Here is a 22,297-nt window from a genome sequence, read left to right on the forward strand (position 1 = left end):
CAACTGTACACCACTACCGTAGCCCTTACAGGTGAAGGGGGGCACCTAGATGTGGGTACAGTGGGTTTTGGAGGGCTCACATTTACCACCACAAGTGTAACAGGTAGGGGGGATGGGCCTGGGTCCGCCTGCCTGAAGTGCACTGCACCCACTAAAACTGCTCCAGGGACCTGTCATGGAGCTGGGTATGACATTTGAGGCTGGCAAAAAAAAGTTTTTAAAGTTTTTTTTTTTGAGGGTGGCAGGGGGTTGGTGACCACTGGAGGAGTCAGGGGAGGTCATCCCTGATTCCCTCTGGTGGTCTTCTGGTCAGTCTGGGCACTTTTTTGCAGCTTGGTCGTGAAAAAAAATGGTCCTGAGTATGACATTTGAGGCTGGCACAAAATATTTTTTAAGATTTTTTTTGAGGGGGGGGTTAGTGACCACTGGGGGAGTAAGGGGAGGTGGTCCCCGATTCTCTCCGGTGGTCATCTGGTCAGTTCGGGCACCTTTTTGTGGCTGTCATAAGAAAAACAGGACCAGGTAAAGTCGTCCAAGTGCTCGTCAGGGACGCCCTTTTTTTCCCATTATGGCTCGAGTACGCCCATGTGTTAGGCACACGTAAGTCCCGCCTTCGCTACGCCTCCGATACGCCCCCGTGAACTTTGGTCGTCCCCGCGACAGAAAGCAGTTGGGGACGCCCAGTGGTGTGCTGGAGGGGGCTCTCACAGGCTCGCGAGAGCCGTTTGTTAAGTTTTTAAGAATTTTGGGAGCCGGTTGTTAAAGTAGGCCTCCCCATGGCTATTCTAACAACTGACTCCCAAAATGTAGGCTTGGGCCCCCTCCTGAATTCTCTTTTACTTTGCTGGCAGTGATGCTGGCCCCACCAGCCCAAGTAAATAGACTGTTGCTGCTCCCTGCTCCTTGTTTCTGACTCTGAGCATCAGGCTGGGACTTTTCATGCAAGCGCAAGAAGGTTCCATCATGCTGCTCAGAGCCAGAAACAAGCAGCAGAGAATGGTGGCAGTCCATTTATTGGCTGGTGGGGCTCGGCAAAGGTATGCCTAGCGTGCCCGCACATGGGAGGGAGAGAGAGGCATGTATTCCCCCCCCCCCCCCCCCCAAAAAAAAAAAAAAAAAAATTTCAGGGCCGGCTATGCCCGGAGAGAGAGCCTATTGTTAAAAATTTACCAGCACACCCCTGGGGATGCCCAAAATCAGCTTTCGATTATGCCGCCCGATTTGCATTGAAAGATGGGCATCCTTCTCTTTCGAAAATGAGCCTGATGGTGTCACAGTTGCATGCAAAAGTTTAGGCACCCCTGGTCAAAATGTGTTTCAACGAATCCTTAAGTGAACAGAAGTCACAACCTTCACATAATTCAAAATTCAACACATCTTTCTGCAAATTTTACTGCATAAACTGCTTGCTGATTTTAACAGATGACGTGTGCAAATTTGTGCACTCTTCCAGTAGATTCAGTACTATTTTTTTAAAGTTAATAATGCCCAAATATTCTACTTAGGCTAAAATTAGTCAGGTGAAGGCAGGTCCACAGCAGACATCACATCCCTTCTAATTTTTCAGTTTGTGATTATTGCTATGCAAGTTTTGGAAGATCATGAAAAACCTCTAAGAGAGCTTCACCGATACTGGTCAGATCTGCAAAACGGAATCCACAGATCACTGCAAACGACTTGAAAAGTTTAGCAGACACTGCAGTAGTTGTCCACACGCCAACAGTACAGTATTGTTTATACAACAACAACGATCTGCATTGGAAAAATTATTTCCTCTCTTAGACGGTAACTTATATGATAAGGTTGTATAAAAGCTTTCCTTCTGACATTATGGGCAGGGATATGTTAATATACAACTCGCTCAAAGCTCCAGCCCTTCAAGCCGCAAATAAGAGCCTTTCAGACCTCAGGGGTGACTTTTCATACGGATACACAGTCCTTGATTCACCTGCCTCATCTGTCTGTGCATAACTTGATACCTAAATCAAATTATTTATTAAAATTATTTAAATAACTTGTTTATATCATTTTGTACATATTAATTAAAATGCTAAGCATTGCTGTGACTTATCTCAACCAGGAATCGCTGCCAACATGGACCATGTTTTTTTGCAATTGGCTTCGTCAGGGTGTGATCCTTAACTAAACTTATCATCCGACTAGGTATCAAGTTATGCACAGACCGATGAGGAGGCAGGCGAATCATGGACTGTGTATCTACTACTACTACTTTGTGAAAGAGTCACCGCCGAGGTCTGAAAGGCTCTTATTTGTGGCATGAAGGTTTGGAGCATTGAGCGAGTTGTATATTAATGTGTTGCTTGGCTCTCACTCTTTAAGGGACTTACTGACTAATTTAAAGAGATTATGGACAGGGATGGCAGCTTGAGCCTGGAGCTCTGTTCACCCCACTGACAAATCGCTGCATTTTTTAGCTCTCCAAAACGTGTGGTGTGCTCCTCCAGAGTTTAGCATTATCCTTCCCCTGCTGAATACGGCACAGAAAAAGCCGATTGACTTACAGGAATTCTCTTAGCCTGGTGGCTCGCAGAAGAGGAAGCATTTAAAATAGCTTCACAGGAGAGCATGAAGCAGCACAAGAAAAGTAGAGGAGGCCAAGAAGTGCCCCCCAGATATGAAAGTGCATAAACTAATAACACAGCCAACTGAAAATCTGATTTAGGGATGTGAAATATAACAACATTTAGAAAGGAAATGACAGCTCTAGTGGCAGGTGTTTGCAGGGACCTCATTTTGCTGGTTAGAAGTCTGCACGAGGTTAAATCCCAGAAGGACAAGCAGGCTGAGGCCTTAGCCACACTGGGACAGCAAACCTGTTAAACTCATGGAAGATACTGACAACAGGTCATAAGAAAATAATTTGTGCTTTCATAGTATACCAGAAACTACAGCCTATAAGGACTCTGGCGGAGATGTCCAGAATTTCCACAGCTCACTGCCTCATGGCTGACAGACCAATCAAGGTAAACTGACCCCACAGGGTGATGGGCATGCAGTATACCAATATCCAGTGGTGTGCTGGAGCCAGCTCACACCGGCTCGCAAAAGCCGGTTGTTAAATTTTTAAAGCTCTTGCGAGCGGTTGTTGTGGCAAGCGAGCAGGCTCCCAGGGGCGGCGCAACCCGGCAGTGAGGTAAGCATGGCAGGAGGACGCCACAAGCCATGCTTACCTCACCTCTCGCCGCTCTGGGGGGGGGGGGGTTAAATCGTTGATTTACCTCTGTCGCAGCAGCAAGCCCGTCTCTAGTCTTCTCTTCAGTATCCCACCTTCTTCTGACGTCATTTCCTCTTTCCACGAGGGCGGGACAGTGACAGGAAACGAAGGGAAAGCCAGAGACGGGCATTCACTGCGGCTGCTGCGACGGAGGTAAATCAACAATTTAACCCCCCCCCCAGGACGGCAGGAGCAAAAAGGGGGATGTTGGGGGGAGAAGAGGGCGGGCAGGTGGACATTGGAGTGGGAGGGCAGGGGAAAGAGGAGCATCGAAGCCATCGATGGAGATGAATGGGAAGGCAGGGCCCAGGGAGAGAGGAGAAACTGCTGGACATGGAGGGCAGGGGAGAGAAGAGAATCGCTGGGTATGGGTGGCTAGGGAGAGAAGAGAATCGCTGGGTATGGATGGATGGAGGGGGGCAGGGGAGAGGAGAGTTGCTGGATATGGAGGGCGGGCAGGGGAGAGGAGAGTTGCTGGGCATGGGTGGGTGGAGGGGAGGGGAGGGCAGGGGAGAGGAGAGTTGCTGGGTATGGGTGGATGGAGGGGAGGGGAGGGGAAGAGGAGAGTTGCTGGGCATGGGTGGGTGGAGGGGAGGGGAGAGTTGCTGGGTATGGGTGGATGGAGGGGAGGGGAAGAGGAGAATTGCTGGGCATGGGTGGGTGGAGGGGAGGGGAGAGTTGCTGGACATGGATGGAGGAGAGGGAAGGGAGAGGCAAGACATGGATGGAGAGGAGGGAAGAGTGAGGAAGGAGATGAGATGAGGGAAAAGGAAGAGAGGAGAAAAACTGCACATGGATGAAGAAAATAGGCAGAAGCTGGATCCACTGGACAGTCAAGTCTGTGGAGGACCCAGCTTTTACTTACAGATGCAGGGCAAGAAATGAAGAAGAAAGGCGGAAAGTAAAGAAATAAATGGAAAGGAAGCCCTGGAAATGGAGTTAAGAGGACTGATAGCAGCAGAATCGGATACTGGGCCATCATGATCAGAAAAACAAAGTCACCAGACAACAAAGATAGAAAAAATCATTTTATTTTCATTATAGTGTTTGGAATATTTCCACTTTGAGAATTAGGTGCTCAACATTAGAAGTTTATATTTATTTACTTATTTATGGCATTTTATCCCACATTAAACATGAATTAGATTGTAGTAGTAGATTGGAACCTGGGATCATTTAATTTTTTTTTCCTGGAGTAATGCATTGCCCCCCCCCCCCCCCAAGGTTCTCTCCCCGGCTATAGCCAGCTCTGCAATTTGGGGGGGGGGGGGGGGGGGGGCGCGCAGAGGAACATTTACCAGCACACCACTGCTAATATCCCTAAAACATAATTACTTGCTTCTACAACTTCCTTATTAAAGATAATATTACATCTATAACACAGAAAAAGGGAAAGTTTCATTTGGGATTCACAGCAGTTAGAGGTATTTGCAGACCTCTCTCCCCTGTGACTTATGTGAATTCAATGATATCACTGGCAAACTTCAAAAAGAGAGCCTAAAATACAGATGGCTCTTTCTTTTTGGAGTCAATTTTACAACCTTTTTGGAGTCAATTTTACAACTGATGGATAAACAACTTTACCCAATGAAAAAGAGGTGGGGGTCAAGGTTCTTCGTGAAGCAGATATATTTGGGGCTTAGAACTGGCAATACCAGCCCAGTAGGCTGGGCCTAAACAAGAACAAAGCAGCAGAGAGTGGCAAAAGGCCAACATAGACTTTTGAGAAATTCTTAGTCCACTCATAAGATGCAAATTGCTTAATGACTGCACTGGTAGGACTGAATGGCTTTTATTGAGTTTCTATCAGTTGTCCTCCCTGACAGACCAAGTGCAGAAAATCCCATTTTGGAGGGACTGAAGGGTCTTCCTAATGTTTTCTCCCTCCATAAAGTCCCACCTAGGTTGGTGTTGGTGAAAGGGGAGGCTCCACACCTAGTTTTCAAGGGGACTACATTGATGAACAAGTTCTATCCCTCCCCCCAAGATGATCTGAACAGGCTCTTCAAGGTGCCCAAGTTGGGGACTCTGCTAATTGTGGTCACCAAGACGACTACAATTCCAATGGAGGGCAGATCAGCTCCCAATGAGGCCCCTGACCATAAGATGAAGGAGCAGCTCATATAGCACTTCACTTCCTCAGCTTTGGGAGTGCAGTCAGTGGTTTTCGGTGGTTACTTGGCCCAAGAGGCTCTGTGCTAGGTGCAGCTTCCTCTGTCACCAGAGTTGGCATTCCAGGAATCAGAAGCAGCCTCTGTGGCAGACATGATGAGAAGAGATCCAAATCAGATCCTATACTTGTTGGTTTTAGTGTGGTAACTCATAGATGAGTTTGGCTCTATTTCCGAAGGGGCCTGGTCTTTGGTGAAGAACTGGAGAAACTTGTTAAGGACCTGGAGGAAGCCAGGCCTCAGTGACCTGCCAGAGGACAGGGCTTGTACCTTGAGAACCTTAGCAGGTAGAGTTTGATGCATAGAATGGGGTTGCTCTCTTACCAATAGGAAGAGTTCCTTTTGAGCCTCAGCAAGTTCGCAGAAGAGCCTGCCCTAGATAGTCCTAGCTTCCCCTCCTCCAGGCCCTCTGTTGGAGGGGCCAAGAGGCCCCAATGATATTCAGCAGGTTTTCTCCACAGCAGAGCTAGTGTGGGCAGGCTTTGCCCGTTTCACCAGCAGTAGGGTCTTAGGCGGTAATTTAAATTGGATATGTGCTTGAGTTTACAGAACCCATTTTAGATGCCTCTATGGTATTGTCCTGTGGGACAGGGTCCAAAAAGGATGTGTCAGACCAAGGAGGTTTCATTGACAGAAGGCAAGAAAGTGATTGGCCCGTTATCTGGCCTGAAGCCAGTAGGCGGAACTTGCTGCCATATTGAGTCACCCAAAACAATACCAAGTGCTTATTAGAAATAAAGGACTGCCTATGTGTGGCTTGGTGTGGACCAATAGTTTGCTTTGGTTTGAGTGTATCAAGATGGTGCCTATGACTTCAGCCTTGTTATGTAACACCATCTCCTGTCCATTAAACCTCCTTGTGTCAGACAGATCTTGTGCTGTTTGCTTAACCTGGGAGCCATCAAGCCAGTACTGCCCCAAGAGTGTAGTATTGGTCACTACTCGATCTATTTTTTCATCTCCAAGAAAAATGGAGTGTGGGGGGGTATTTTCAGCTCATCTTGGACCTTAAGGGGCTTGATTTTGGTTCCTCATTTCCAGATAAAGACCCTGCATTTGATAATCTCATTTGTGAGACCAGGGGAGTTTCTGGACATTTTCAATCTCAGAGGCATACTCTTATATCATCATTCAGGACACTCACAAGCGTCTTCTCTGTTTGTATCCTGGGTCGTAATTTTCAGTACAGGGCACTCCCATCTGGTCTAGCAACAGTCCTGTGGACATTTTCTAAGGTGATGGTCATGGCAGCTGTGTTCCTGCACAACGAAGGGACTGCAGATGGTGGACTGTTCCAGACCACCTGTTGAGAGGGGTTCCCTTGGACCCGTTGGACACAAATACAGGTCTCAAGGACTTGGGCACGCAGGAAGCTGAGTAGCCTATTAGTTGCCTAGAAGCAAGAGCTATTTGCCCAGCCTTGGTGTACTTCCCCACTGGTTTAGGGTCAAATGGTGTATATGATGTCCAACAATGAAAGTAGTGTATATCAACAAACGGGGAGGTGGGAGGTGTGCAGTGGTGTCCATGGAGGTGGACACACTGTATGCCTGGGCAGACCATGTAGTGGGTGCAGACAATGTCCAGGCAGACTTTCTTAGCAGACAGAAACTAGGTCCAGGAGCTCAGCCCACCTAGCAGCCTTCTGTTTAGTGGCAGAATGCAGGGGAGCTCCAGTGCTCAACCTGATGGCAGCTCATCAGAATGCCAAGTGTCCTTGGTTTTTAATTTGGATAAAGGAGTAGGGCTGTGTTGAGCTGGATGTCCTAGTACAACTGTAGTCCAAGCTTCAGCCACTGTATGACTTACCCCTGTGGTCCTTTAGAGGCTGGCTTACATGCAGGATTGTATTTCATATTTCTATGGTCACCTTGATCACCCCAGAATGACTTTGCTGCTCTTAGTTCACGAACCTGATTTGGTTGCTGGTGCGCCTGCTATTCCCACAGTTTCTCCACAAAAGGCCAGTCGTCATGGAAGATCTGGATCCTTTGTGGTTTATGGCTTTGATCTTGAAAGACATTGCTTGAGGTGGAGTGGTTTTCTCCTTCAGTCATGGTCACACTTGTGAAAGAGCATAAATCCTGCATGTCTCTGGCCCATGTCAGATTTGAGATCTGGTGCTCCCACCAGGATGTGTCTCCTTCGCAATTGACATTCTGATGTCTTGTCCTTCTTGCAAGGTGGCCTTGAGTAGGAGTTGGCACTTGATTTACTAAAGGTTCATGTGGCAGCCCTCACCTATTTCAGAGACAAGATTTAAGGGGCCACTGTAGCAGTCCAGCAGTAGTGTGCTTTTTGCAAATGGTTAAGTTGCTTCAATGGGACCTTAATTTGGTGTTGTCAGCCTTGACTGCACACCCTCTTTGAGCCTCCTTGAAGAATCTTACAATGAAAGTGGTGTTCTATGTAACCATTTGTTCAGCTAAGAGGATTTTGGAGCTGTTTCTTATTTGCCCTTCTTGTCTGACACCATTTTTCCACTTACTATTCCATCCTTTTTTTGTGAAGCTGGCTTCTCCCTTTCACATGAGCCAGGTAGTTCCTCTTCTAACCTTTTGGAAGTCCATAGTGCAGGGTGTGTCACAACTGCTCAATAAACTAGACATTCACACGTTTCTTTATTACTTGGAGGTCACTAATCCTTTTTGGGTGTTGCGTCACCTCTTGTGCTCTTTCATGGTCCTCACAGAGGCCAGGCAGCACAGAAATCAACTGCACCATGGATTAAGTTGACTATTGAGTCAGCTTATAATTTTCCAAGAGGAAAGAGGCTCCTCAGGGACTTGAATTTCACTCTAATCAGGTTGAAGCTGCATCTTGGGCTGAAGTGAAGGCAACAGCCCTGGAGGATATTTGTAGAGCCACAACATGTCCTCTCTCCATTCCTTTGTTAAACAAGGACTAGGTGCGACAGTGCCTTTGGTAGGGCAGTCCTGGAAGGTTTGTCTTCCTCCTACCCTGTGGAACAGAGCTTTTGCTCATCCCATAGGTCACCATTGGTCTAACAGGATAAAAGTGGCATTTGGTCTCACCTGATAATTTCCTTTCCTTGGTTTCTGCTAGACTAGTCCAAAGCCCACCTTGTGAGACAAAAGAGAGGATACCTGGGGTGATGGGACTGCTAAACATTTGTAGATATTCAATTCTGCAGATATTCTTCTGCAGAGTCTCTACTCTGGGAAATGTTTTTTCATTTTGTCCTCACATTTTTTGATCCTGTTTTGGTCACTACAGTAGATGGCTTTGGAATTAACAAACTGAAAGGTTTCTAGCTGCACCACTCAACCCATAGGTCTGAACTGGTTTAAACAGGAATCAAGGAATTGAAATGATCAAATAAAACCAATTTTCACATTTTAAGCTGCACAGCTCAGATCAGTTATAGAATGGCAAAGTAGACTTGACATTCAGCATTGAGCACAGGCTGGAAGATAATGTTGATCTCTGCCAGTGTTTATGGGATATCACCAAGAAGCATACTAGGCTCAGGGTATTCAGTCCTTTTTCAAATCGGACCCTTAAGCTTTATTCATTGCTATCAGAGGGCAATGATACGTAATAAGTCATGTTTCCATCTTACGCCTATCAAAGAGGTTCATCAATTCCCTACAAGAGCTGGTGTCCGTAACTTTGACCACTGGGAAAGGGGTAGGTTGTATAGTATAGCAAATTTTTTGCCAGGAACTGTAATTTACTGGTGGTAAACATAGAAAGTTCTTTATCAATGGTACTTAAGCCCCACTATGCTAAATAAAATGTATATCTGGTGGAGGAGTGGTCAAATGGATGCACACTTTCATATATGATGGAAATCTCCAGGAATACAGCTGTACTGACAGAAGTTTTCTTTATTCTTTTCTAAAATGTTGGAAATAGAGGTTCTAGCGGATCCATAAATTTTTCTCCTACAATGTATGCCTAAAGACATGGACAGGTGACTATGGTGCTCATTTTCAAAGCACAGAGCCTTACAAAGTTACGTGGAAGCATATTTTCAAAGCACGTACTGTATTTTTCGGACTATAAGATGCACTTTTTTCCTCCCAAATTTGGGAGGAAAATGGGGGGTGCGTCTTATAGTCCAAAGGCAGAGAAATTTAGCAGGCCGCCCTCCCTCCTGCCGAGTTCGGGATCGCCCGCCCTCCCTCCTGTCGAGTTCCGGGATCGCCCTCCCTTCCCCTGCCTTCCCTCTGAAGTCTAAAAGTAATTTTACCTAGTCGGGCTGCAGCGAAAAGCATGCAGGCTCAGCACATCACTCTTCCCTTCTGTCTCTCTCAGCTCTCTGGTCCCGCCCTCAAACAGGAAATGAAGGCGGGACCAGAGCTGAGAGGGACAGAAGGGAAAAGTGATGTCCTGAGCCTGCATGCTTTTCACTGCAGCCCCGACTAGGTAAAATTACTTTTAGACCTCAGAGGGAGGGAGGGAGGGATTCCTTGAACTCAGGGGGAGGAATTCGGACAAGATGCACCGGAGCACCTAGGTTTTAGAGGAGGAAAAACGTGCGTCATATAGTCCGAATTTTTTTTTTCCTATTTCCCTCCTCTAAAACCTAGGTGCGTCTCATGGTCCAGTGCGTCTTATAGTCCAAAAAATACGGTACTTGCAAAGTTACATAGAAGGTAAAATTATGTATCATACCTGATAATTTTCTTTCCATTAATCATAGCTGATCAATCCATAGACTGGTGGGTTGTGTCCATCTACCAGCAGGTGGAGATAGAGAGCAAACTTTTGCCTCCCTATATGTGGTCATGTGCTGCCGGAAACTCCTCAGTATGTCGATATCAAAGCTCCATCCGCAGGACTCAGCACTTAGAGAATTACACCCACGAAGGGACACTCTGCCCAGCTCACCACCGCCGAAACGGGGGAGGGGAATTAACCCAGCTCATCCCCACACAAGTGGGGGAGGGGAATCCGTCCAGCTCATCCCCGCGGAGCGGGGGAGGGACACCACCCCGCCGATGCGGGGGGATCTGGCTTATCCTGCAACCGCAACCGTGGGAGGAGCTGACTGACCCTAACACCGCCGAAGCGGGAGGGGTACAAAGCTGCCCTACAGCCGCACGAAGCGGGAGGGAGTGCCGGCAGAATTTTAAATCTCAATCCAGCCCCGTAAAACGGAGGGGAGAGGAATGCAGCAGCTCACTGTAACACAAACTCGTCTCAACTCTTGAAGAATCCAAGTGAAAAAACTTGAACACGAAGTCCTCCTGAACAGGAACTGAAGACTAAACTTGACCTGAAATGCAACCAGAATATAACCAATACAGATATCTGGGAGGGACTATGGATTGATCAGCTATGATTAATGGAAAGAAAATTATCAGGTATGATACATAATTTTACCTTCCATATCATCATGCTGATCAATCCATAGACTGGTGGGATGTACCGAAGCAGTACTCACCCAGGGCGGGACATTGAAATCCCTGACCGCAACACTGAAGCTCCAAACCGGGCCTCCGCCCGTGCAGCCACAGTCAAGCGGTAATGCTTGGAGAATGTATGGGCCGATGCCCAAGTTGCCGCCTTGCATATCTCTTCCAAGGAGACGGACCCGGCCTCTGCCATCGAGGCCGCCTGAGCTCTAGTGGAGTGAGCCTTCAGCTGGATAGGCGGCACCTTCCCCGCGGCCACATAAGCCGCTGCAATGGCTTCCTTGACCCATCTTGCCACTGTAGGCTTAGCAGCCTGCAGACCCTTACGAGGACCTGCAAACAGGACAAACAGATGATCCGATTTCCGGAAATCATTGGTCACTTCCAAGTATCTGATGATGACTCGTCTCACATCCAGATATCTAAGAGCAGAGTATTCCTCTGGGTAGTCCTCCCTACGAAAGGAAGGGAGACAGAGCTGCTGATTCACATGGAAGCGAGAAACAATCTTGGGCAGGAAGGAAGGCACTGTGCGAATAGACACTCCTGCCTCAGTGAACTGCAGAAAAGGCTCTCGACATGAGAGTGCCTGGAGCTCGGAAACTCTTCTGGCTGAAGTGATAGCCACCAAAAAGACTGCTTTCAACGTCAGGTCTTTCAGAGATGCCCTCGACAAGGGTTCAAAAGGCGGCTTCTGTAATGCTCTTAGCCCCAGGTTGAGATTCCACGCAGGCACCACTGAGTGCAGAGGAGGGCGCAGGTGATTAACTCCCTTGAGAAAACGCACCACATCTGGCTGCGAAGCCAGGGAAGCACCCTTCAGACGGCCCCTGAAGCAAGCCAGGGCCGCTACCTGGACTTTAAGGGAACTGAGCGACAGGCCTTTCTCCAGACCTTCTTGCAGGAATGCCAACACTGAAGAAATTGGACCAGTGAATGGAGAAACTGAGCCTGCTTCACACCACGCTGCAAAGGTACGCCAAACCCTGGCGTAAGCAGTAGAAGTAGAGCGCTTCCTCGCTCTCAGCATAGTGGCGATGACCTTGTCTGAGAAGCCCTTCTTCCTCAGACGCTGCCGCTCAATAGCCAGGCCGTAAGACCAAAGGGGGAGGGATCCTCCATCACCACGGGACCCTGATGCAACAGGCCCTGCTCCACTGGCAGCCGCAGAGGATGGTCCACTAAGAGCCTGATCAAGTCCGCATACCAGGGACGTCTTGGCCAGTCTGGACCCACCAGGATTATCCGGCCTGGATGCTTTGCCACCCGGTCTAGCACCCTGCCCAACATGGGCCAGGGCGGGAACACATAGAGAAGCTCTTGTGTCGGCCACTGTTGGAGAAGAGCATCTACTCCCAGGGATCGAGGGTCCCGTCCTCTGCTGAAAAAGCGCGGCACTTGGCAATTGGCCGATGACGCCATCAGATCTAGGCTCGGCTGGCCCCAGCGCTTCGTGATGCCCAAGAACGCCCGAGCAGATAGCTGCCACTCTCCGGGCTCCAAGGTATGGCGACTGAGAAAGTCCGCCTTGACATTCATGACTCCGGCAATGTGGGCCGCTGACAGCTGTTCCAGGTTCGCTTCCGCCCACTGGCATAGATTCATGGCCTCCTTGGCTAGAGGGGCGCTCTTGGTACCTCCCTGGCGGTTGACATAGGCCACAGCCGTGGCATTGTCCGACAGGACTCGTACTGGCTTCAACGCCAGTACCGGGATGAACTCCAACAGCGCCAACCGAATGGCTCTGAGTTCCAGGAGGTTGATAGACCACTTTGCCTCTGCAGGAGACCAGAGCCCCTGCGCTGTCCTTCCCAAGCAGTGGGCTCCCCAGCCCGTCAAAGAGGCGTCTGTCGTGACGACAATCCACTCCGGGGTCACCAGAGGCATTCCTGCAGACAACTTGTCTGTCTGCGTCCACCAGCTCAGCGCCTTGCGCACTGCTGGGTCCAAGGGAAGGCGCACACATAATCCTCCGACATCGGAGTCCAGCGCTGCAGCAGAGATTGTTGTAGTGGTCTCATATGAGCCCTGGCCCAGGGCACTACTTCCATCGTGGCCGTCATAGAGCCCAACAGCTGCACATAGTCCCAAGCCCGAAGAGGAGAGGCTACTAGGAACTGGTCCACCTGAGCCTGAAGCTTGACAATCCGATTGTCTGGCAGGAACACTCTGCCCACTTGGGTGTCGAATCGAACTCCCAGATACTCCAGGGACTGAGTCGGGCGCAGCTGGCTTTTCTCCCAGTTGATGATCCACCCCAGGGAGCTCAAAAGAGCAACCACCCGGTTCACAGCTTTGCCGCACTCTGCATAAGAGGAGGCTCGGATCAACCAGTCGTCCAGATAAGGATGGACTTGTACTCCTTCCTTCCTCAGGAAGGCCACGATGACCACCATTACTTTGGAGAAGGTCCGCGGAGCAGTAGCCAACCCAAACGGGAGGGCTCTGAACTGGAAGTGTCGGCCCAGTACTGCAAAACACAGAAAGCGTTGATGAGGAGGCCAGATGGGAATATGCAAGTACGCTTCCTTGATGTCCAAGGATGCCAGGAACTCTCCTGCCTTCACTGCCGCTATAACAGAGCGGAGGGTCTCCATGCGAAAATGCCGCACTTTCAAGGCCCGATTGACCCCTTTGAGGTCGAGGATAGGCCGTACAGAACCTCCTTTCTTTGGTACCACAAAGTAAATGGAGTAACGTCCCTTGCCAAGCTGATTTTCTGGCACCGGAAAGACCGCCCCCAGGCGGATCAGATTGTCCAAGGTCTGCTGCACTGCCACAGCTTTGACCGGAGACTTGCAGGGAGAGAGTACAAACCCGTCTTTTAAGGGTCGGCAGAACTCTAGCTTGTAGCCGTCTCTGATGACTTCCAGCACCCAAGCGTCTGAAGTTATTGTGGTCCACTCGCCCAGAAACGAGGACAGCCGTCCTCCAATCTGCACTGGGGCGTGGACCAAGGCCCCGTCATTGGGTACGAGACCCTGGGGGAGGACCGGAGGGAGCACCTCCGGGACGGCGGTCTCTGCGAAAGGAATGCTGCTTGGGGGAGAAGTTCCGCTTGAAGGAAGAGGGGGCAGAGGAGCCCGACCTGCCCGGGCGGTACCGACGGGCTTCCTGAAACCGTCCTCTGGAGGTACCAGGGCGATTACTAGCCCGAGCCCTGACCTCTGGTAACTTCTTGCCCTTAGACGTGCCGAGATTGGTCACGATTTTGTCCAGCTCGACCCCAAAGAGCAGCTTGCCTTTAAAAGGCAATCTAGCCAGGCGGGATTTAGAGGCGTGGTCAGCAGACCAATGCTTCAGCCAAAGCCACCGCCGCGCAGAGATTGTCTGAGCTATGCCTTTAGCTGAGGCCCTCAAGACATCATACAGCAAGTCTGCCAAATAGGCTAAGCCCGATTCCAGGGCCGGCCAATCAGCCCTCAAGGAATAATCCGAGGGGGAAGCCCGCTGCACCATAGTCAGGCACGCCCTGGCCACATAGGAGCCGCAAACTGAGGCCTGCAAACTTAAAGCAGCCGCCTCAAAGGACGACCTTAAGGCCGCCTCCAATCTTCTGTCTTGGGCGTCCTTTAGGGCCGTGCCACCTTCCACTGGCAACGCCGTTTTCTTAGTCACCGCAGTGATTAAAGAATCCACGGTAGGCCACAGAAAGGCCTCACGTTCACTTTCAGGCAAAGGATAGAGGAGGGACATAGCCCTAGCCACTTTAAGGCTCGCTTCTGGGACATCCCATTGAGCCGAAATTAAGGTGTGCATGGCATCATGCACGTGGAAGGTTCTAGGCGGGCGTTTCATCCCCAGCATAATGGCGGAGCCAACAGGGGCTGAGGGAGAGACGTCCTCCGGAGAGGAAATCTTCAAAATGCCCATGGCCTGCACTAACAGGTTGGGCAAATCCTCTGAGCTAAAGAGCCGCGCTGCAGAGGGGTCATCCGCTCCATCCGAGCGGGGATCCGTCTCCTCCAAGGAATCCGCAAAGGACCGTTGGGAGAACTCAGATACGCTGCCCTCATCTACATCGGAGGAGACAAAGTCCTCCAAGGCCTGGGAATCAACCCGAGGGCGTTTACCTCCGGGGGCCTCAACCTCTTTACCAGACGAGGGAGCAGGGGCAGCGTTATGCATAAGGAAGGCCTGATGCAGCAGCAAAATAAACTCGGGGGAGAAACCCCCCAGACTGTGCACTTCCGCAGCCTGGGCTACAGCCCTAGACGCACCCTCAACCGGCGCTCGCAAGAGCGGGGGAGAGACATGCTGTGCATCCAAGATGGCGTCCGGCACGACACTCCGCGAAGGAGCCGCACGGGAAGAACGGCGCTTAACTTTAGCCGCCTTTGTGCCGTCGCCCAAATTAAGGGCGTTCATGGCATTAATGTCTCCAACCTCAAGGGCGGCCCAAGAAGAAGCCGTCCGAGCCGCGTGGCCGGCCAAGATGGCGGAGGCGAGCAGCGGGGGATGGGCGTTTATGGTGGGAAAAACCGCCACACCGGAGGAAGGACCGGGACACTCATCGGTCACGAAACTGTCACCCAACAAGGGCGAATCAGACTTTAAGACCCCCGCATCCCCTCTAGAAGCGCCCAAGCGATCCGGGGAACGACTCTTTGCGCCCTCGCCCTCCGACGCCATATGCCACGTGGAGATCAAACGGGGAATCCCCTGCCCACTATAAAAAGGTAAAAATTACCTGCTTTCCGCTCCGAGCTGTAACGACCTGGTGTCCCAGTGAGTAGCTGCAATAAACGTTTAAATAAACGTCGAAATAAACGCCTTTAAGGACGTTCAAAAATTTTTTTTTTTTTTTTTTTAACGGAGCCAGCGGGAGGGGGGAGGAAAGGAGGGACCTGGCACCACCAGGTTTGCACTTGCTCAAGAAGAGCCCTCAACCCCAGGCACTCAACAAAACCTAAAAATTAGGCTTGGAGGCCTAGCCAGAGCTGCTGCTGTGTGTGACCACCACCTGCTGAGATAGAGAACATACTGAGGAGTTTCCGGCAGCACATGACCACATATAGGGAGGCAAAAGTTTGCTCTCTATCTCCACCTGCTGGTAGATGGACACAACCCACCAGTCTATGGATTGATCAGCATGATGATATGGAAGTGTATTTTCAAAGCACTTAGACTTACAAAGTTCCACAGTAACCTACAGAACTCTGTAAGTTTAAGTGCTTTGAAAATTAGCCCCATAGTAACCAATTGAACTTTAGTCTAAGTGATTTGAAAATACACCTACTAGTAACCTATGGAACCTTAGCTGGTTTCAGGAAAACATTTGGAAGTTGCTATTTCTTCTACTATTACTAATCATTTCTATAGCGCTACTAGATGTACGCAGTGCTGTACGCATTATATGCAGGTACTTTCTCTGTCCCTAGAAGGCTCACAATCCAAGCTTTTGTACCTAGGGCAATGGAGGGTTAAGTGACTTGCCCTAGGTCACAAGAAGCTGCAGTGGGAATCAAACTCAGGTTGCCAGGATCAAAGCCCACTGCATTAATCATTAGGCCACTCCTCCCTTATTTCTGCCAAAGGAGGTGTTAGGCTGTAAACAGCTAACTGAAAGGGTGAACAAACTTCTGCACCTGTCATATTCACAGTCTTCATATTCTGCATCTGTTGAAACCACCAAATAAACAGTAATTATGCATTAAAAATTAGAAAGATGTGTTTACTTTTGTACCATGTAGAAGCTGTGTCAGTTTCTGTTCACTTAAGGATTCACAGTAATGTAAAAAATTTGACTGGGGTGCCTAACTTTTGCACACAACTGTGGATGTGGCATTGCTTCCAAATCTTCCCTTGTCCTCATCTGAGGTTACTTTGTGGCACCGCTGATCTGCATACCAGCACAAAAAAATACGGCAATGGAGATATCCAACTGGTCAGTGTTCTTAGAATGCAAAGATTATCAAAACAACCTCTACTAGGCATCTCTGAGACCTGGTGGAAGGAGGATAACCAGTGGGACATTGTAATACAAGGGTACAAATTGTGTCATAGTGATAGGGTGGACGAATTGGTGGAGGGGTAGCATTGTATGTTAAGGAGGGCCTTGAATCAAATAGATTGAAAATTCTGCAGGAAACAAAACACATCTTGGAATCCCTATGGATTGAAATTCCATGTGTAAAGGGGAAAAGGATAGTGATACGAGTGTACTACCATCCACCTGGCCAGGATAAACAGATGGATGTAGAAATGTTATCAGAAATTAGGAAGGCTAACAAACTGGGCAACACAATAATAATGGTCGATTTCAATTACCCTGATATTGACTGGGTAAATGTAACATCAGGGCATGCTAGGGAGATAGTAGTAGTAGTAGATAAACTTCCTTGACAAAATCAAGGACTGCTTTATGGAGCAGCTGGTACAGGAGCCAAGACGAGGAAAAATTGTAGACCTAGTCCTTAGTGGAACGCATGATCAGATTTGATATCGACAATGATAATATGATCAGATCTGTTACTGACTTTGGAGTAAGTACACACAGGAAATCCAATACTTTACCATTTAACTTTCAAAAAGGAGAACTATGATAAAATGAGAAGAACGGTGAAAAAAAAAACCAAAACAAAACTTAGAGGAGCAGCTACAAAGGTCAAAAATTTACATCAGGTGTGGATGCTGTTCAAAAATATCATCTTGGAAGCCCAGGCCAAATATATTCCATGTATTAAAAAAGAAAAAAAAAGGAAGATCAAATGACAGCCGGCATGGTTAAAAAATAAGGTGCAGGAAGCTAATAGAGCTAAAAAGAAAATCCTTCAGAAAAATGGAAGAAGGATCCAACTGAAAATAATAAGAAACAGTATAAGGAATGGCAAGTCAAATGCAAAGCAATGATAAGGAAGGCAAAGAGACTGAAAAAAAGATTGTGTTGAGGCAAAAACATACAGTAAAAAATATTTTAGGTATATTAAAAGCAAGAACCTGGCAAAATAATCGGTTGGACTTTTAGACAACCGAGGTGTAAAAAAGGGACTCAGGGAAGACAAAGTCATAGCGGCTAGATTAAATTAATTCTTTGCTTCGGTCTTCACCAAGGAAGATTTGGGAGAGATACTGGTGCCAGAAAAAATATTCAAAGCTGATGAGTCAGAGAAATTGAATTAAATCTCTATAAACCTGGAAGATGTAATGGCGCAATTTGACAATCTGAAGAGTAGCAAATTGACTAGACTGGATGGTATTCATCCCAGAGTACTGATGGAATTGAAAAATTAACTTGCAGAACTATTGTTAGTAATATGTAATTTATCTTTAAAATCAAGCATGGTTCCAGAAGACTGGAGGGTGGCCAATGTAACGCCAATTTTTAAAAAGGTTCCAGAAGTGATCTAGGAAATTATAGACCAGTGAGCCCGATGTTGGTGCTGGGCAAAATAGCCAACATGGACTTAGTGAAGGGAAATCTTGCCTCACCAATCCATTACATTTCTTGGAAGGGGTGAACAAACATGTAGATAAAGGTGAGCCAGTTGATATTATGTATCTGGATTTTCAAAAAGCATTTGACAAAGTACCTCATGGAAGACTCCAGGGCCGCCAAGAGGGGGGGACAGGGGGCAGCGCCGCAGTCCCACCCGCCACCGGGCCCCTTCCACCCGAACCCCCGCCAGCAGACGTGCTGTCTTCTGACTTGTCTCCGGCGTGCGCGACCCACACAGACGCGCTCCTCTCAGCTGATCTTCACTGTACGCTGCAGGGCTTCTGTGCGTCTGACGTCCTGCACGTGCAGGACATCAGACATACAGAAGCCCTGCAGCGTACAGCGAAAATCAGCTGAGAGGAGCGTGTCTGTGTGGGCCGCACACGCCGGAGTCAGAAGACAGCACTTCTGCTGGCGGGGGTTCGGGTGAAAGGGGCCCAGCCTCAGGGGGGGCGGCGGCGACAACCTGGGGGGTGGCAGTGGGGGCGGGGCCAGGGGCCCGGGGGCAGCCTTGTCCCGGGCCCATCCCAGTCTCCCGGCGGCCCTGGAAGACTCCAGAGGAAATTGGAGAGTCAAGGGATAGGAGATAGTGTACTACTGTGGATTAAAAACTGGTTAAAAGATAGAAAACAGAGTAGAGTTAAATGGTCAGTATTCTCAATGCAGAAGGGTAGATAGTGGGGTTTCCCAGGGGTCTGTGCTAGGACCATTGCTTTTTAACAAATTTATAAATGATCTAGAGATGGGAATAACTACTGAGGAAATTACATTTACTGATGACACAAAGTTATTAAATCGCAAGAGGATTGTGAAAAATTACAAGAGGACTTTACAAGACTGGGAGCCCGGGCATCTAAACGGCAGAGGACGTTTAATGTGAGAAAATGCAAAGTGATGCATGTAAGGAAAGAGGAACCTGAACTATAGCTACGTAATGCAAGGTTCCACATTAGGAGTCACTGATCAGGAAAAGTATCTAGGTGTCATCATTGATGCTACGTTGAAATCCTCTGCTCACTGCGCGGCAGCGGCTAAAAAAGCATTAGGTATAATTAGAAAAGGAATGGAAAACAAAAATGATGTTATAATGCCTTTGTATTGCTCCATTGTGCGACTGCACCTTGAATATTGTGTGCAATTCTGGTCACCGCATCTCCAAAAAGATATAGTGGAATTAGAAAAGGTACAGAGCAGGGCGACGAAAATGATAAAAGGGATGGGACAACTAAAGCAGCTAGGTCTCTTCAGCTTGAAAAAGAGACGACAGAGAAGATATAATAGAGGTCTATACAAGAATGAGTGGAATGAAACAGGTAGACGTGAATCGCTTGTTTACTCTTTCCAAAAATACTAGTACTAGGGGGCACACAATTAAGCCACAAAGTAGTAAATTTAAAATGAATCGGAAATTTTATGAGGGCCAGCAGGTACTTGTTTTAGTCTCAGTACGTCAGAATAAACTTCAGGCTAACTGGGCGGGGCCTTATAAGGTCATAAGATACAAACTATGTTATATCTATGGAATTTCAAGACAGAAAATGGCATATCTTTCATGTAAATAGGTTAAAGGCCTATGCAAATTGCACAGCCATGGTACCAGCTATGTGTAGCCCACCACAAGTGTGTCAGGGTAGTGAAACCATACCTAACCTAGCAGAGACATTACCAGAGGGATCTGACTGTGGAAAAACCTTCAGTCAAGAGGGATAACTACATAGACAAAGGAAACATGTATAAAACAGCTAATGCAGCACCTGAAAAATAATAAAGAAACTGGAATATGTACAAGTATAGAATATGGGAAAAGCTATATCAATAAAGCAAACATTACAGAATATCAGAAAAACACTGATGCGAGAATATTTTCATGTCCTGGGTATGACAGTAGCTTCAACCAGGAAGAAAGCTTCACAAGAAATTCAAAATTTCACCCACAAGAGAGACCAGTTTCAAGTACAGAGTGTAAGAAAAGCCTCAGTTGCCAGAAATTATTCACAGAACATAAACAAACACATACTAGTATAGAATCTCTCTCTTCTAAATCTGAAAAATTCTTTTGTCAAAAGGGAAGACTATCAAAATACCAGAAAAGTCAGAAAGATGAGAGCATATATCTCTTATGTCTTCAAGAGCAGTTTCCATCGAAAAGGAAAATTGTCAACACAGCAAAGAATCCCTTCAGGGTGAAACTGTTTACATGCACTGAATGTAGAAAAAGCTTTACTCATAAATCACAGCTAACAAAGCACCAGAGAATCTACACAGAAGTAAAATCATTAGCTTGTACTGAGTGTGGTAAAAGCTACTGTTATAAGCATTGGAAGGGCAGTGAAAATGGTAATGGTGATGGACTCTCCAAAAAAAAAAAAAAGAGCCAGAACAACCCTGACATTGGACTGTCAAAACCCAACCATCAGTCTATAGAGGCTGCAGTCTGTGGTCTGTCTCTTTAGGAGGTAGGTGTGACAAAACAGTGGGTTTTAAGCCTGTAAACTGTATTGATTATTTCTTGAAGTGTATTTCCCTAGTTTGGCCAGCAGGTGGTGCATGTTTATGCTTAAAGCTGTTACAGAGAAATTACTGTTCCTTCTTTAGTTTGCACACAGAGAAGTTAACCTGCAGTGATGTGGCCAGCTACTTTTAAAACTTGTTGTTCTGGGCTCCGATTGGCCCAGGAGCTCAATTCCAGGTAGGATGTACTGGCTTTTTCTCCAGTCTTAACCAGGGAGAAGAAAGAGAAGGATCTCTTTGCTGAGACCCTTGAACAGTTTATATTTGTTAACCTGTGAGCAGCTATATGTCCTGATCTCCCCAGGTATTATTTAGATAGTATACAAACGTTTAGATAGTGTTATAATTTGATCCATATTTCAGTTCCCTGTTATTATTTTGCTGGTTGCACCTTTTCTGTTCGTTGTACTAATTTTTCATGACAATAAACATTTTTAGTTTCTTGCCTCTGCTTGTCTGGACTAAGAATCCTGGTGGTTTGTGTGTTGGGTCTGTGGGTGCTTTCTAGGAGTGTGGCCCCAGTAACCTAGGAATCACTTGGGATAATTTGAGAGTGAGAGACTCACCCAGAGGTGGTTGGGATCCAGTCGGTGGGAGAAGGGTGCTAGTGTAGAGCACAAGCAGCAGGAGCAGGCAGACCTGGGCTGTGCTGGGGTAGACCCCCTAATGGGCTAATTTTCGAAAGAAAAGGACGTCCATCTTTCGACACAAATCAGAAGATGGGCGTCCTTCTCCAAGGGTCGTCCAAATCGATATAATCAAAAGCCAATTTTGGACGTCCCCAACTGCTTTCTGTTGCAGGGATGGCCAAAGTTCAAGGGGGCGTATTGGAGGGGTAGCGAACGCGGGACTTGGGCGTGCCTAACACATGGACGACCTCGATACATAATGGGAAAAAAAAGGGCATCCCTGATGAGCACCTGGACGACTTTACCTGGTCGTGTTTTTCTTACGACCAAGGCACAAAGGGTGGCCGAAATGATCAGATGACCACCGGAGAGAATCGGGGATGACCTCCCCTTACTCCCCCATTGGTCACTAACCCCCTCCCACCCTGAAAAAAAATATATTTTTTGCCAATACCTCAGATGTCATAGTCAGGTCCATCACAGCAGTATGCAGGTACCTGGAGCAGTTTTAGTGGGTGCAGTGCACTTCAGGCAGGTGGACCCAGGCCCATCCCCCTCCCTACCTGTTACGTTTGTGGAGGAAACAGTGATCCCTCCAAAACCCCACTGTACTCACATCTAGGTGCCCCCCTTCACCCATAAGGGCTATGGTAGTGGTGTACAATTGTGGGTAGTGGGGAGGTTGGGGGGGCTCAGCAGACAAGATAAGGGAGCTATGTTCCTGAGAGCATTTTATGAAGTCCACTGCAGTGCTCCCTAGGGTGCCCGGTTGGTGTCTTGGCATGTCAGGGGGGACCAGTGCACTACAAATGCTGGCTCCTCCCATGACCAAAGGGCTTGCATTTTGTCGTTTCTGAGATGGGCATCCTTGGTTTCCATTATTGCCAAAAATCAGAAACAACAAAGTCTAGGGACGACCATCTCTAAGG

The 22,297-nt window shown here is 47.9% G+C and overlaps 1 protein-coding gene across 4 annotated transcripts in view; it reads right to left on the reverse strand.

Annotated features, from left to right (window-relative positions):
- LRRC14 (leucine rich repeat containing 14) overlaps positions 1 to 22,297 on the reverse strand; it is a 40,473-nt gene that overhangs the window by 12,471 nt on the left and 5,705 nt on the right. Inside the window, exon 1 of one of the 4 annotated variants that reach the window (XM_030220039.1) lies at positions 3,240 to 3,406. The exons of the other annotated variants lie outside the window; for them this stretch is intronic. The gene's annotated coding sequence lies outside the window, so the exon portion shown is untranslated. Of the gene's footprint in view, positions 1 to 3,239; positions 3,407 to 22,297 lie in introns of those variants that run through there. 4 annotated transcript variants of the gene reach the window in all.

Source organism: Microcaecilia unicolor, chromosome 1, assembly GCF_901765095.1.
Source record: "Microcaecilia unicolor chromosome 1, aMicUni1.1, whole genome shotgun sequence".
Lineage (NCBI taxonomy): Eukaryota > Metazoa > Chordata > Amphibia > Gymnophiona > Siphonopidae > Microcaecilia > Microcaecilia unicolor.